The following is a 16,748-nucleotide window of genomic DNA, read 5'->3' as shown; positions in this document are numbered from 1 at the left end:
AAGTGACAGTTTCCATGGGCTCCAAGTAGATGTAAGGAAGATTTTGAGAGTCCTCTGACCCTGAAAGCTGCTAATTAAAGTGCTGCTAAGATGCTTGCATGAGCTCTGAGCTGGTTTCATGTACATTTTAAAGAGCCGGCCTTTCCCCTTTCTGTCTCTTGCGTCCCATTGTGAGTGCTGTGGGTGGTCAGCAAATAATAACTGATAATAACCCTCTCCTATTCTTTCAAACCTCTACAGAAATGCAAATCGCTGCCTTCAGAAGAAAACACACAGGCATATGAATTTTATATCAGCAGGGATTACCAGTGAGTCATGCTTGATGTTGTATAAACTATTCAGGTGGGAAGGCTAGCACAGCAGTGAGAGAATAAGATGGGGAGTGTCTCTTTTTCCTGAATATTCAATTATCAGAGAAACACAATACGCACACATCCCAACCCACAAAAACAGACAATTGCGTACAATGTATGCCAAAATCTCCACAGGGAGGAAAGCTAAACTCTTCAAAATCAAATGGTTATCACAATGCAGAAGAGAAAAAATCTGGAAGGTGATAAACAGTTAATACCTGAGCGAGAGTGCCAAAGCTCATGCAGATGTGTGTTATTTATGCCCTTAATTGTTATTTCCAGTAGGTGTCTGGCTGCCAGTGCACACGAGTTAAGTACTGTAAAATAACAGATGTCACACATCACAAGAACAATAGGGAGTCAACATAAGCAGCAGCATAAATCTGATTACCTCAGGTACTAGGGAAACAAAAAGAGAAAGTACACAAAAACGGATGAGCCTGTGGCTGTAATTTATAAAACAAATGATCCCATTCAAATATGTTCTGCACTAATTATGTATTTGCACTGAGTATACGAAGAGACAAACCATCTTGAAATAACAGCCTATTTGAGTAACAAAGTTTCCCTTCATTCTGCAAAGGGCAAAGAAAAGGGGAGAATGAAAGAAATGAAGGAAAGGCAACAAAAGAAGAGAACCAAGTCAGCCAGTGACATTTTCTAGAGAAAGGGTAGGATGCAAGAAAAAGACTAAGAACCTTAGATGTAAATTTTTAAAGTATTATTAATGATCCAGCAGAAAGATGTGCCAGTGAGGCTTGCAATCTAGCACCAATTCATTGTGCTGAGAACCCCACAGAATGAGATAGTTTGCAAAGACTTCAGAGAGTTCAGAGATTTGAGAAAAAATCCACGAAAAGCAAAACAAGATACAACTGAAAAATGAACACAAACACATCTGAGAAAAATAATCTTAAATAAAGGTACCCAGTTGGAGAAAAACTGCGACAGCCTGGACATAGAATAAAGCAGACAGCAAAGCCTATCAGAATTGCAAGGTATTACAACAGCTCCAGAAGGTGAGTTTCCTCTTGAGGTTTTAAATACAGAGGTGTCTCATTATGGAGCATTGACAAAGGAACTCGTGTCCCTTTTTACTAGCAAAATGGGATCCTCGTTACCTAGCTGAATAAATGAACCTTGTTCACAGTATAGAGTACTTTTGGGGTCGTGTAAATATGCATATGTGGCTGAACTGTTCTGATTCTGTCATTTCTAGTCAAACGATTTAACAGAAATCTGATTATACCAACCTATAATTTTCCATACTTAAGGAACTATTTAATAATAATAGCATTTACTAAGTACTAGGCATTCGTTGTAAGCACTTTTATATATTTAACTAAATCCTCATAATTCCTCCAATAGATGCGATTGTTCTCCTCAATAGATGGGGAAGCTGGGGTGCAGAGCTTAATGAGACATCCCGAGGTCATACTTTTAATAAATGGTGATTCTGGGATTCAAACCCAGTCAGACTGTCTCCCGAGTTCATGACTTTTTAACACTACACAAGACTTCTGTCTGTGGGTAGAAAAGGAGGTTTACTCCCTTCAATTTGATAAATAAACTTTATCTCTGAATAGAGACCTGGAAAGGCTCATGATATATGACCAGCCTATATCATTCATCCTCCTGTATGCCTTCTGTCTCCTCACTCTCAACTATCCAGTTCTCTTCCAAAAGTCATCTACATGGTCTGCAAGACACAGGGTCGGAGGTTAAATTTTGTGGCTCCAGTCCCTGGACATTTTTTAACCTTTGGCCCATTAAACTGCAGTGGTCTTTGAGAGACTTGGACATGCCAGAGACTATGAAGAGCCTGTATAGATTTAAGGATCCTCATGACTTTTGTCATTTAGGTGAGAAATTAAAAGAGGTTAATTTTAGGAGGTTGTTTAAAATAATGGCAGTAATATAATTTTTGAAATGTACTCCATGAAAACATTTGTAAGTTTATATTATTTATGAAGCATTGGTTTCTTTGGAGATACTCTTTGTCCCCCCAGAATCTTGAAGTACAGATAGTTTCCCCCCATGACAGTATTTGGAAGGAAACAATAAAACTGTGACTAGGGAAGAATACATTTTTCCCTGGGCTGCCCTGGTACTATTCTCTTTCCTCTCTGTCTTGAGTCTCCCACCATTAGAGTCATGACTTCAGCTCTTACATGGGTGCCTGAGAGGTGACCCGGTCCAGTGATGGTCCAAAAAGACTTGTTTTACTGTGATTCTGCTGCCAGCCACATCCACCCAGAGCCACAGTGTCTCAATTACAAGAATAATCTTCCTTGGGACTGGGAGAACCGGAGATTAGATAGACTACAGGTTTGATTCCACTTATTGATTCTTTCACTTCATCTGAGAAATATCTTTCCCCCTTTCAAGAGACTGAGATTGAGTTCTCAATTCAGTAGGTTTGTGTGATGAGGTCCAAAGGATTATGCTCAACATTTTTTATCCTTGCTTTATGTCTCCTGGCTCATGCAGAGATCATCCAGAATGAGAGGCTGGGAGTAAGCTGATAGAATTAAAATGTAGTGTGTGGCATATCCAGAGAGAAATAAGTTGTAAGACAGAATTGTGTGCCTGATTCTGCCTACTGAAGCATCTTCAGGCAGTCAAGTGATATACTTCGTGTAGGTTCAAGTATAATAATACCTAGATTCATTATTTAGTTATATATTTATTTAGTATATGTAAAGATTCATGTATGTGTGTGTATATATGTATATATAAATAATGGAGGGGGAGGAATTTATATTAGAGGGATTCATCACAGGATATATAGGCTTAGACATGTGATGGTTTCTACTCAGTCCCAGAGTAAAAACAGAAACTAGGGCAGTCTAGTAGATCTCTAGCCAGAGATCATCTTTTACAAGCTCTTTTTCAGGCTCTGCCCCTGAATTGAATATGCCCCAAACTTTTTTTTTTTTTTTCTTTTCTAGGGCCACTTCCCGTGGCATGTGGAGGTTCCCAGGCTAGGAGTCAAATTGGAGTTGCAGCCACCAGCCTACGCCAGAGCCACAGCAACACAGGATCCAACCGCATCTGTGACCTACTCCACAGCTCACGGCAACGCCAGAGCCTTAACCCACTGAGCAAGGCCAGGGATCGAACCCGCAACCTCATGGTTCCTAGTCGGATGGTTAACCACTACACCACGACGGGAACTCCAAAACTTTATTTTTTTTTTCAACTATCTTTGTATCACTCTTCCTAATGTTCAAAGCAGGGAAAGAGGGTTATATTCCATGACTCGGTGCCAAGTCTCTGATTAGGGAAGGGTACAGTTCCCTTAAGACTACACAGACAGGTGAGGAAGTAATTTCTCTAAAGCGAATAGGGTTACATTAGAAAGAGGGAATGAATCTTGTTTAGCAAAACAATAACAACAACAACAATAATGACAACAAATGTCCACTAGATTCTAAATCCTTATTGCTTCAGATCTGGTGATCTGCCCAGGATGACTCCTTTCCAATATGCTGGGCTAGTCTTGGCACCCTATCTGAAAGAGGTTGCCTACCTTTTAAAAATCTATATTACTGATCATGAGGAGTTGTTAGCATTTCTTTAAGCTCTGGCCCAGAGCATAGTTTTAAGGACTAAATTTATCATCTGCTGATTTTCAGGGCTTAGTGTCTTATCTCTGTCTTCTGGACAAAGCTGCATGCCTGCTTTGCTAGTTTATGGGGGAAGCAGGGCTGTGTGAAGCTGCCTTTCTGCATCTTACCCTGTGTCTGTTCTTCGAGCTGGCTGATCTCTTGTTGGACTATCAGGCTGCTCTGCCCTTAGGCTATGTGATGAGGGTGGGAATAACACATCGGTTTTTGTTTAATAACAGCCTGTCCACATCATGTAGTCTAGCATATGTTACTTGGGAATGAAGAAGATTCTAAGAGTTCATAGTACTCTCAGGAGTGATTTTTCTCAAATTAATTAGCTGTCACTTTGAAGGAGAGGCATAGTAGTGATAAACTGTGGGTAGATAGATAATAGCAGGAAATGTACAGGAAGGCCACCTTCATGGGTCCCTGAGCAGCCCTGGGGATGCAGGGGTCTAGAATGATGGAGCTTCCTCGCTTCACTGTCAGAGCGTTTATGTTCCTTTTCACCCCTCAGCACTTCATTTCCCTCATTAAGTACCCGGAATCCTGATGCTCTTTCTCAGATCTTATTAGAGTGGACAGAAAGTAGTCTAGTAAACACCAGCACACACCAAGGTGCTGGGAGCTGGGTGGAATGCTCCTCCAAGGAGAAATTATAGTTTTAAATGTAAGGGCAATGTATAAAACAATGGAATTGATTCTTTTGGCGGGGTTTAGTTAACATGGAAGTGGGGAACATACTGTTGGACATGGTGGTTTTCTTCATATCCATTTGACCATTTCCTGATTATGAACATCTGCAACCTTAGTTGGGGGCCATGCATCTATTGGGGAGAGACGAAAATAACACTCATCAAGAAAAAGAGCCCAGGGAGTTCCCGTCATGGCTCATCAGAAACGAATCTGACTAGTATCCATGAGGACGCAGGTTTGATCCCTGGCATTGCTCAGTGGGTTAAAGATCCGGCATTGCCGTGAGCTATGGTGAGGTTGCAGATGTGGCTTGAATCCTGTGTTGCTTAAAAATCCTGTGGCTGGAAGTTGCGGGTGATGCAGCCCAAAAAGACCGAAAATAAAAAAAAGCAGCCCAGCTTCCTTTGGCTTCAAAGCAAGTTTTGTGCTTTAAGGGAAGGATTAGGGGAAGGAGCCATTGGAAAAGCTGGTTTGAATGGCATTTAGCTAACAAAACATTCTTTTTTAGCTCTCCTTAACCCCAGGAGAGATCACACCTTGTTATACTTCTTACCATCATGCAAAGACCAAACCAATCAATATACACTTAGAGAGCCAGTGCAAATAAATCATAACTGGTTGAGGGCAGGGACTATTCGTTCAGCTCCTTTATGTAATACATCCCACCCTCATTCATTCAATTCATTTCGCAAACATTTATTGAACACCTACTATTTGCCAGGTTCTATGCTAGATGTTTGTGATTCTACATGATTAAGGTGTGTTTCCTCTCCTTAAGGAGCTCAGAGCCTAGTGAGAAAGACAGATGAGCACGTGGTAGTTTTTAAAGCAGTGGGTGAGTTGCATTCCTACCTGTAGAATACATTGGTATTGTATCATTGAAGAGGAAGAGTTAATTCTGTCGAACTTTAGCAACACTGGCATTTGAGCTGGTCCTTGAAAAAGATTTCTCCGTATCTCATTGGCTCAGCATCTTAAATATAGCAAACTTTTAATAATGTCATTGTCTAAAAATCTCGGAGATGGAAGAAACTAGAATTCCTTGAAAGTTGAGACCATTGTTTTTTTCCCAGTTTTTGTTTGTACCGAAGTTGAACCAGCTTGCCTCATTAGTGAGACCCCTGTGTGATTCTAGCATGGCATCATTTGACCACATAATCAGTGTTCCTGAGATTAGCACACAGACACCATATAGGAGTTGAGAACTTGACATATTATGGATGCAAATGTAATTAAGTGATGAAAGTTCATTTCTCCTTTTTTCCCCTTGCTTTTGAATCATTTTGTATTTTGAAGTTATCAGTCTTTTTTTTTTTTTTAAGTTGTCAGTCTTGATACCATACTCATAACCCCAGGAATTCAACCAGATGACTGAAGCGTGTTTCTGTGGTGGCACTTAATCTGGCCCTATTGAGTAGTCAACTCTCATTAAGCTGCAAATTTTAGATTTTTTTAAAGTGAACTTTTGATCAAACTGGGCTTTTTTTACCCTAGTAATAGTTATCCATTGACTAGTACAGTATTTACAAACTAAATGTTGAGAAGCCCACCACAAATTCTGTGTAGTTTTAGCAACTTTATTTTTAATAGTAATGATCACATTATGCTGATGAATTGAATTTCTTTTTTCAGGCACCCTAAAAAACTAAATTGAATGTTGTTTGAAAAAAATTATTGAATAGCTTCTCCCATCAGTTTTTTTTTTTTTTTTCCTGCGTCTAGGTAATGTTGTATATCTGAATAAAAAGATCAAATGCTACCAACTATTAGGTGTTTCAAAATATCTGAATTTGTATGATATATAGAAACAATGAGATGATTGAATCTGCCAGTTTCTTTTTAAACTTGAAATTGAGTATAAATAAGTTTTTGCTGTTTAGTCAACTTGTAGATTTCAAAAATAGTAAATTTCCAATTTTGACCACAAGGGGGAAGTAGAACACTAAAATTGTTATGCAGTGGCACCAAATGAAAAATGTGTATGTGTGTTAAGAAAACCTGTATTCTATAGCCAAAAGTAAGATTTTTTTTAAAAAAATTTGACTAAAAATTAGTAATCTTTGTGGCTTTATAGTCACCTTAATTTCAGCCTCTTTATAGTTTGTAAATTTCACCCTTGAACTAAAAATATGGTCTACAAAATGAACAAAGAAAATAAATAATTATCAGTGAAGGGAAATACTTCACATATCATCTTGAATGACAGCATGTAAATTCTCACATATTTGGGGGAGATTATCAGTTTTCTTAAGATGTCTGGTTGGCTGGCTGGAAAGGCATATATATATATTTTTTGTCTTTTTGCCATTTCTTGGGCTGCTTCCATGGCATATGGAATTTCCCACGCTAGGGGTCGAATCAGAGCTATAGCCGCCGGCCTTTGCCAGAGCAACGCGGGATCTGAGCCGCATCTGCGACCTACACCACAGCTCACAGCAATGCCAGATCCTTAACCCACTGAGCAAGGCCAGGGATCAGACCCTCAACCTCATGGTTCCTAGTCAGATTCATTAACCACTGAGCCACGACAGGAACTCTGGAGAGGTGTATATTTTTGAGGCTTCAACATCAGTGGAAAATAGATCAACCAAAGTAGTTGCATGATATGGTTTAGCACTTAAACAGAAAAGGTAAATATTTAATCTGTTTTTCTGGCCTTGCTTGTAGTTCAAGGCAAGCTTTTTAATTCTTGTCAAGTCTGATTCAAGATTCTCTTCCTTCCAGAAACATTCCTGATCTCATTCCACCCAAAGTGAATGCCTCGTTAGTGTGCAATAGCACCCACCGCAAGAGTTCTGCAAAAAAGACTGTGGGGCTCTCCCCCAGGGCTTGTGGTCTGGTAAGTCTGGGGAGGGGCCAGAGATATGTAATTCTACCACGTTCTAGCTGTTGCTGATGCTGCTGTGGGTTTGAGAACCCACAGTGGTGCCTTGTGAAGCAGTGGTGCCTTTAGAACCGTTGTTTTAACATGTATTCACTCAGTTTATGCTACCAAATCCCATCACAGCAATGTCTGGAGAATGTTACCTGTTTGTTATGCTGGAATTTGGTTTGGCTAAATAGTCTTTGAAACCAAAGGTGGCTGTTGACTGTGGCTCAGAAAGCTTTCTCAGCTCTGCAGTTGTATGTATTTATATATTTATTAGAATTTGATGTGACTTTTGGCCCACAGCTTTGCATACAGTGGTTTCTCAGACGTTTTATGAATACATGATGTGTCTTTCTGAGCACACTGTCACTTGAAGTGGGTCTGGTCCTTTTGGCCTGTGCTTGCCCTTAAGAGTCCCCTTGAGCTAGTACAGCACTTACTCTAAAGCATGTGTGCACTCAAATCTTGAAACCTGAGGACAAATTAAAATATCAGTACATATGCTAATTAGTGAATCGTTCCTGCCAGAAATACTAGTACTGATATAAAATGAGGATTAGGGAAGGGTTTGGTCTGAATCATTCAGGCTGTATAGCTATAATCATTAGTTAAATGGAAATTGGTTAATTGTATTTCTTTACCTTTTCCTCAATGAAAGAAAAAATGAGTCAAACACTGTTCTAGGTATCAGTAAACTTCTAATTGTTTTGGACACAAGTTTAGTGGGTAAATTGTAGCAATGTGATCTTCAGCCTTCTGGAGTAAGAGGAAAATAGCCACACTTACCTTAATAGATCCACTGAAACTGACAGCTAGCAACAACAATAACAAAATCCTTTGTAAATGTAAAGTGCTAGAAATATATTAGGTAAGGAGAATCAGTTTGATATTATAGGTTTTACTGGTCAGATCTATTTCTTTACAAACCACACTTCTAGGAATAGAACAATTATAAGCAGAAGTGTGGTTCCACTGAGGACAAGGAAATACAATCGCAACTAAAAGATACTGAAGATTAAAGCTGGCTTTTTACCAGCATGGCATAATGGGTGTTAGACTCTGTGGCACATATTGTAATTGTTTAGCAAATCAACACAGGCAAAGCAATTAATCTGGTAGGTCCTGTGCCCTCTACCACTGATTTGCAATACGCCCACAGATTCTCTAATTCTTTGGAGGTTCTAGAACTATGTGTGATCACTGCAAAACAAGTCGTGAGATTCCAGTTTCTAAGTCACATTGTCTTCTCTCCAGCCTCGGTGGAGGTATAGAATACGCAGCAGGGCCATGGGAAGATACTGGATTCTTCTCTAATATTCCAACCCTAGTTTCAGGGCACTGAATAAAAAGAATTCCTTTATGAGGGTCTCTGTGACAGTGTTTATGAAATGTTTTGAGTTCTTCAGATGAAGGCATGATATCCCACATGTTGTTATGCTCGTCTCAAAGAAAGATTTTCAAAATGTATTTTTTTAAAGCAAAGAGAAATGAAAGAGTATTTGACCTGCAGAATTTGCTCTTGAACGAGCCAGGCTTACCAAGATGGCTCTTTCTAGTTATCCCTGTCAGATGGTGGTTTGTAATTGCCAGAGGGACTGGTCATGGCTGCCTATGAGACTGAGCACAGGCTTCCAAAGCAACATCACACACCTACTTGCTGGCCTTGGCTGTAGGGCTCAACCTTTTAAACATTTGCCCACTAACTGACTCCTTGTACCCCTGTCTTGATGTTTGGCTGATTCACTTCAGTTTCTTGCTCATTTTAGCTATTTCCTCACTTTTAGCCTGTGCTTCTGAGGGGTTCTGGCAAAAGCATAGACTGTCAAGTCTCATTGCCTGGATCTGATTCCGATTCTACCACTGGCTTTCTGAATCTCAGTTTCTCTCTCTCTGACACAGGGATAGAAACTGTCTCAAAGTTTGTTGTCAGGATTTGCAGAGATAAACATAATTCCTGACAAATATTTGTGCTCAAAATATGCCAGCTATTGTTATGACTAATTAGGTGTTGGCACTTTTAAGTTCCACCCGGTGTTAGCTACTTTGGCTTCTCAACCTGTGCTGCTTTCTCCTGCCTAATTCCATGCCACTGATGCCCTGTCCCAGCTTTTCTTGACCGGGCTCATCCTCTGCCTCACTTATAGTCCTCTTGCTTCCTCTCTTGAAGTCAGGGCCCCTGAGGTTAGGAAAGCTCCTACTTGCCTAGTAGCATCAATATCGTTATGCTTCAGACTCAGACAACAGCAAACACTCTTCAGATTTTACTAAGTAAGAGGCCAGATGGGCAGTGGAATTGACCCCCTGGTTTTGTCATCTGAGTAAACACTATAGATCGCCTCCTGAAAGATTTGGCCTCAGAAATCAATATTCATTATTGGTGTGGTTAAAGTGACTGAATCAGTTGGCCATTGTCACACTCACTACTCATTGATTAATTGGTAGCATGACCTCAGAATTCTCATTTTGTGAACAATCATTCCAATTACAGCAAAGTGGACATGAAGCCTCTTTGTCTCCAGCCAACTTTTAGGTCCAACCATTATGTGTTTTAAATTTTTAATGCCTTCTTTTAGAGAAGCCTCATTCTGTTTAGTAGCTTGAAATATTTTCTGTAACCTAAAGCCAACTAATTTTGCTGTGCTCTAGGTGTGAGAGGTCAGGCTTCTAGAGTCTGGAAGAGCCAGGCAACAAAGCCCAGAGAATTTATTTCCCACTCATATAGAACAAGTGGATGGAGGGTTTCCTCCTTGTGAAGCTTTGTAGGACACATTTTGGCTCTTTAAAGAATTGATAGGGAAAAAGGTAGGGTTAAATAAAGAAGAAAATCGCATACTGTGAACAAAAAAGCTTCAAAAGAAGATTTTCATCTATGGAATAAGACATATCGTCGTGGCACTATTTTTCAGATGAATCAATCTTAGCCTGTCCTTTAACACGAAGTAAATAAGGAACTTCAATCTCCATTAATTTGAATGCTTGTGCTACATCATTCTCACCAATGGTTTGTTCTTTTGCCCCATCAATGAGCTGAAGACAGGGCCTGACTTTCATATAAAATGCACTGATTTTTGTTGGATTCTATTGCATTCTCATGCTGCTAAAGAGTCTTTTCATGTTCAAATTCCACTGTGTTTTCAATGTCAGATTTTTTTTTTCTTTCGAAAGAAAAAGGGTCCCCTGTGGAAGTTTATGAAAGCTGACACATTTTCTTGTAAAATATCCTTCTGAGATTATGTGGTTTACTGGTAAGCACATGTTTTTGGACCTTTTAAAATGAGCATTATGAAATTAGCATGAGATGTTTTTAGAAAAGTGAACACTGTTGACTTGGTAGGGCAAATGTCTGTCTCCTTCGTGGTTGTTACTCTTTATAATTCCCTGCAAAAGGCATTTTCAGATAATTAAAAAAGGTATTGGGAGCAGAAATACTTATCAAAAGAGGTTATATAACACAGGCACGGCAGCCACTTGTCAAAGTTAAATATACCCATTTCTTTTCCCCCAAAGCCATTAGATCTATTACCACCTAATTGCTTGGAAAATTCATTTTCTTTTTCTCAAATCACAGCTTTAATTGAGGTCTGAAAGCTCACCAAGTGCCTCTTAAATCAGTAAACCTAACTTTAAAAAAAAAAATTCTATAATTTATCTTTGTGGCTGAGGGCGTATTTTTTTCTTTGAGACAGTTATGGCAGTTAGTACTAGGAGAAAAAACTCTTACTTTGAGAAATAAGAAAATGAGGGAGCATGTCTCATGTTTCTGATAATGTACGTTGGGGCCAAGAGTTCACAGCAGAGTGAACAGATATTGATGCAAGCACAGTATTTAATCATACTGCAACCAAAAGATTTTTAACTAATTTATGTATTTTATCCTGAATGTCAAGATGAGAAACACACATCTGTTCTTCATCCTGGCTATGGAAATCTGCTCTTCATGTAGCTGTCATCCAGAGTACCATAGAAGTAATATGCATAACCTTATTCCTTGTTATATAAATCCTGAAGAATATATATAGCAAGAAGTAATTTTCAGCTTTGGATTATGATATATCAGTGGTGCATCAATGGTGATTAGAATATCTAACTTGGTATCTGAAACCAGAATTAATTTTAATTATATAAAAGTAATGAGAGTAAATGTAATTTTTTTTTTTTTTTACACAAACATAGAAGCAATTGTTCAGTTTAGGGTTGCTTGTTTAAGGAATCACCTTGGGAAATTATAAATAAATTTGAAAAAAAAATGTATTATTTATTTACAAATTTCTAAGATTTTACTTGAACAAAATCAATTGGACTTGAGCAGTGCCAAACCAAAAGTGGCTAGGAACTCAGGGAGATACTTTCCCAGGGAAAAGGCAGAAGTAAGGAAATTATTGATTGGCTATAGCAAAAAGTCTAGTTGGCTGTGATTGGTTGTCCTTAGTGTTTTGATTTCGTAATCTTCAGGCATTTACAGGCTTAGATTTTGGTTTGCTAGCACAGGCCATTATGGCATTAGAGCCACATCAGTCTAAAGGCCTCTCTGTTGAATCAGTTTAACACCCACCCCCACCCCCCCGCCTCCCCAGCTTTGGTCATCCTCTGACATATTAGGTATTGACCAAAAATTTAATATTAGCACCACTGTCAATTACCGTCAGGGTTAAGTTGCTCTTGTCTCGTTGTGAAGGAGGTTATGATGTCACTACAGCTGCCAGCCTATACCACAGCCACAGCCACGCCAGATCCGAGCTGCATCAGCAGCCTACACTACAGCTCCTGCGATACTGGATCCTTTAATCACTGAGCAGGGTGTCCTGATCAAACCTACATCCTCATGGATGCTAGTCAGATTCATTAACCTCTAAGCCATGACAGGAACTCTGAAGCACAGTACATTTTTGATAAGACACAAAACCTTTGCTTTCCAGGTAGATTACTTGAAAGGTTAAAAAAAAAAAGCTTTCGCAGACTCTTCTCAAGATCAGACCAATAGAACAGAGAGGAAACCAAATTCTAATTCTGTACCAATGTACTTTTGATATTAAAACTCGTTCTTTAAAAACTTAAATAAATTCTTTTCAATTTTAGTCAGCTTGACCGCTCATAAAATTCCTTTTCCAAGATCCCTTTTCCATATTCCTTCTACAAATTTTCGTTTTGCCTTTTTTGTTTTTAAATATCCATTCAGGGTTTTTTTTTGTTTTGTTTTGTTTCTTTAAGGGCCGCACCCGCAGCACATGGAGGTTCCCAGGCTAGGGGTCTACTCAGAGCTACAGCTGCCGGCCTACATCACAGCCACAGCAAAGTGGGATCCGAGCCACATTTGCAACCTACACCATAGCTCATGGCAACACCAGATCCTTAACCCACGAGCGAGGCCAGGGATCGAACCTGCAACCTCATGGTTCCTAGTTGGAGTCGTTTCCTCTGCACCATAATGGGACTACTCCATTCAGGTTTTGTCCTATATTTTTTCTCTTTGTCATTCTTTAATAACCAGTTGTGCTACTTTCCCTACCTATTTTTCATACGCAATTGTTTCCTTTCACCTGTATTATTTCTAAGTAGTTTTAATTGCACATATTGAGTAGATTTCTTAAACCTTAAAATCTTTTATTTATATTGAAAACTAAGAAATAAGTGATTGTGGACTGTCTGGTATACTAGCATTCTGTAGATTGGCAAATTTATAAATAAATTATTTCACAGTTTTTAGAAGTATATTCTTCCTCATAGTAAATTTTTCAATGTGCACATAACATGTTTACTAATAGACCAGTATATCTTTAATTCCTCTGTAAAAGGAAGCCAAAGATATATAAACTTATGTTCACTAATCAGTGTTTCAGTATTTTATCTTATTTGGATATATCTGGATATTCAGTGAATATCTGTCATTCAAGTAATCTTAGTATAATTTTGAGTTTTGAAATTACCAAAAATATTTTGGAAATTATTTTTAAGTAAACATAAAATAAAGCATATTATTGTTAACAAGTTTATTTGTAAGATTATCTTACATCTATTTAATTTACTTGTTCTTAATTATATTTAGAATACTCATGAAAATTTCATGAGATATTAAACAGCTAACCATCATCTTAAGTCACCTTTCTTGCTGACAAACTCTGTAACGGAGAAAATATGAGCTTATTTGACTTTTAGTAAACCTAATAGAATAAAAATATTCTATTTAATGCTTATAATTCTAAATCAATAAACTTTAGCTTTTATCCTAGATCAAGTGAACTTGAAGAGCATTTGGTTAGTTTCTCTATTTCTGAGAGTACGCTTGATTTATATAACTTTTTGTTTGTCTTTAAGTAAATTAAATAGAGCTCTTGACAAATAAATTTTGGCAATATCATCCAGAGGTAGAAAAATTCCACACAACTATAACATATACAGAAAGACATACAGATGCATTGATTTTACAGTTTTTATTTTAAAATTTTAGCTGTGAGACAGGTGCAAAACGCAAAAATCCCTAGATTACAAAAGAACGGTTGGTTGTATTTATGGCATATAGACTAAGTTAAGGTTACTTGCTCAGAGGCTAAAGCTTTTACTAATATTTGTGAAAAAAGACTTAAGACTTTTCATTCACCTCATTTCCAAATAGCGTAATTTTTTTCCTCTGATAAAAATTATCTCTCATAAATTTGCACTTCAAAAGATGGCTCTGGGTTCCTAAAGATCAGGTAGCATATTTACATCTCAAAGGCACAGGGAAAGGCTATAAGTCTCTCCCCATAGGGCTTTTGTTTCCTAAATGCAGGTCTTTTACAACATCTATAAGCTTTTTGAGATAAATAGAGAAATTTTGAGGATTGGTTTAAAAAAAATAAGGCAGACTTTGAATTGTTGCTAGAGCTGCCTTTCTGTTCTTGTAAGGACTCAGTTGTAAGACAAGTAGAGTTGTTTTTAACTCCTCAAAGAATTGGGTTATAGCCTAAATAACTTTAAAAAGCTGACCCCATCCAACCCTATTATCCTCATTTGCTTCTTTATATTGAGGAGACCTTCAACCCACATGGAAATCAAAAGATTCCAAGATCTGGATTTAGAGCTGTGTTTCTTTGGAATGTTTTAGTAATCCTTCTACAGTGGCTTCAGAATGTTTTTCTTTCCCTCTGGGCACATAGTTTCAATCTGGCTTAGAGGAAAAGGCCTAAAAAACAGATCCTATCAGGATCCAAATATCAGCTTCCAAATTAGGTCAACTTCTGTACATAGAGCTACTTAAAAAAAGGGAAAAAATCCCTTTGAATATCTTATCTCAAGTTTCACCTGGGACAAACAGTAAATATTACTGGCAGTACTGAACAATTCCACGGATACTTCAATGAGGGTGTAAAAGATATGACCCTTCCAAGATCTAGATCTAGGATGAAAGACTTAGTTCCCCCTGGGAGCTGGGAACAGTCAGTAGGACCCTGGCTGCAAACGGAGTGCAACCTACATTTCAGTCTGGCCATATTTTTGGGTCCTGCAACCTGATGATTGCTAACTTCTCAGAACACAAAATGGGACAAGAAGGCAAAAGCTGCCCTGGGATTGAAAGGATCAATAACTTTTCCCTGCCAATCTGAATTAGAAAAGAAGGGTACAGTATAGAATTTTAGCTTCCTCTCTCGAGAAGGCACCACAGAGAAGGATCTGGGGGAGCTGACTTTGGTGAGAATCCTCACCCTTTGCCAGGTTCTGCAGCTTTCCCAGGATCCCACCCACAGGCTCTGGGGTGAGTAGTGTCCCATCAGATCTCACCCTGGTCATCAAAAACTGTAGAGGAGGAAAAATAATTTTCCCTCTTTCCTTTATAGCTAAGTTCCTGTGTGAAACTTCTTTTGCTCTAGAGTACCTCACAAATGGATAAGCTTATGTAAGATGGTTAAAATTCTTAACTGTGGACACTGTAATTCAAGAATAGCTTTGGTAAAGTTAACCTCCTAGTTTAGCCTCAAAACAAAATTTTATTCACCTGCAACCTCACACTGGACCCAGTCCAGTTTAAAGTGTTGGACCCAGTTTGTCCCTAGGTCATGACCAGTTTCTAAGTCTAACTCAGTCCAACCCCAAACCAAATCCACCTCTTGCCAGTTTCTGGACCTAGTCCATAAGAAGAAATGCTCAAGTAAAGTTCGAAAGCTCATAATGCAAAGGCTGTGGAGCTCGGATCCAGGATCCTGGAAAGACTCATGCATCACCTCCAGAGGCAGAGAGATCAGGGGGCTCAAGAGGTCCTACTCCTGGTTGCTCATCACTCTTAGGGCCGTTGGGGTCTCCTTTGCTTCCCTTTTTAGACACCAGAGCTGTTAAAAGATAAACATACTGGAGTTCCTATTGTGGCTCAGTGGTTAATGAATCCGACTAGGAACCATGAGGTTGTGGGTTCGATCTCTGGCCTTACTCAGTGGGTTAAGGATCCGGTGTTGCCATGAGCTGTGGTGTAGGTCACAGACACGGCTCGGATCCCGTGTTGCTGTGGCTGTGGTGTAGGCCGGCGGCTACAGCTCTGATTGGACCCCTAGCCTGGGAACCTCCATATGCTGTGGAAGCAGCCCAAGAAATGGCAAAAAGACAAGAGAAAAAAAAAAAAAAGATAAACATACTGAAAAAAAAAAAAAAAACGGGGGGGGGGGGAGAGATGGTGCAAAGATTGATTCCAATTGGGCAGCACCAAACTGGAAGTGGCTAAGGGCGATCCTTATTACTATAGTTACAGTTTTACTACTGATGGTGTTGCCTTGCTTGTCCACCCATTTTACTCATTAAACTAACTCAGAGTGAATTTTGTTAATTGAGAAATTGACAAAAATGTGATATAAACCATTCCAAAATATTTTGTGTAGCAGCGTCTTCTCTGGAATGGCTATGTTCCTCGCCTTTCACCCCAGGATAATTTAGATTTAAAAGTGGGAAGAAGGAAACCGAGTGATTAATGTAAACCACTTTTCATTGAATCTTTACCAAAGTCCTATGAAACAAGTATTCTCTCTCTTATCCAGAGGAAGCAGAATCAAAATGTTTAAGGGATTTGAATCCCTTAGAACTAGTGTAGAACTGGGGTTTATCTGGCACTAAAGTTCTGCTCTTTCTTATACTCCTTAGTATCTTCTTCCAGGGTGACGACCTCATTTTGGAAGGGTAAGTTCTGTTGGGTTTGTGAACATTCACATTGCTTTTAAATTAACACCTGCACATATCTATGTAAGCTTGGGCCAGAGTATG

This window comes from Sus scrofa, chromosome 18, assembly GCF_000003025.6.
Source record: "Sus scrofa isolate TJ Tabasco breed Duroc chromosome 18, Sscrofa11.1, whole genome shotgun sequence".
Lineage (NCBI taxonomy): Eukaryota > Metazoa > Chordata > Mammalia > Artiodactyla > Suidae > Sus > Sus scrofa.
The sequence above is the reverse complement of the archived record's forward strand: the minus strand, read 5'-3'. Positions refer to the sequence as shown.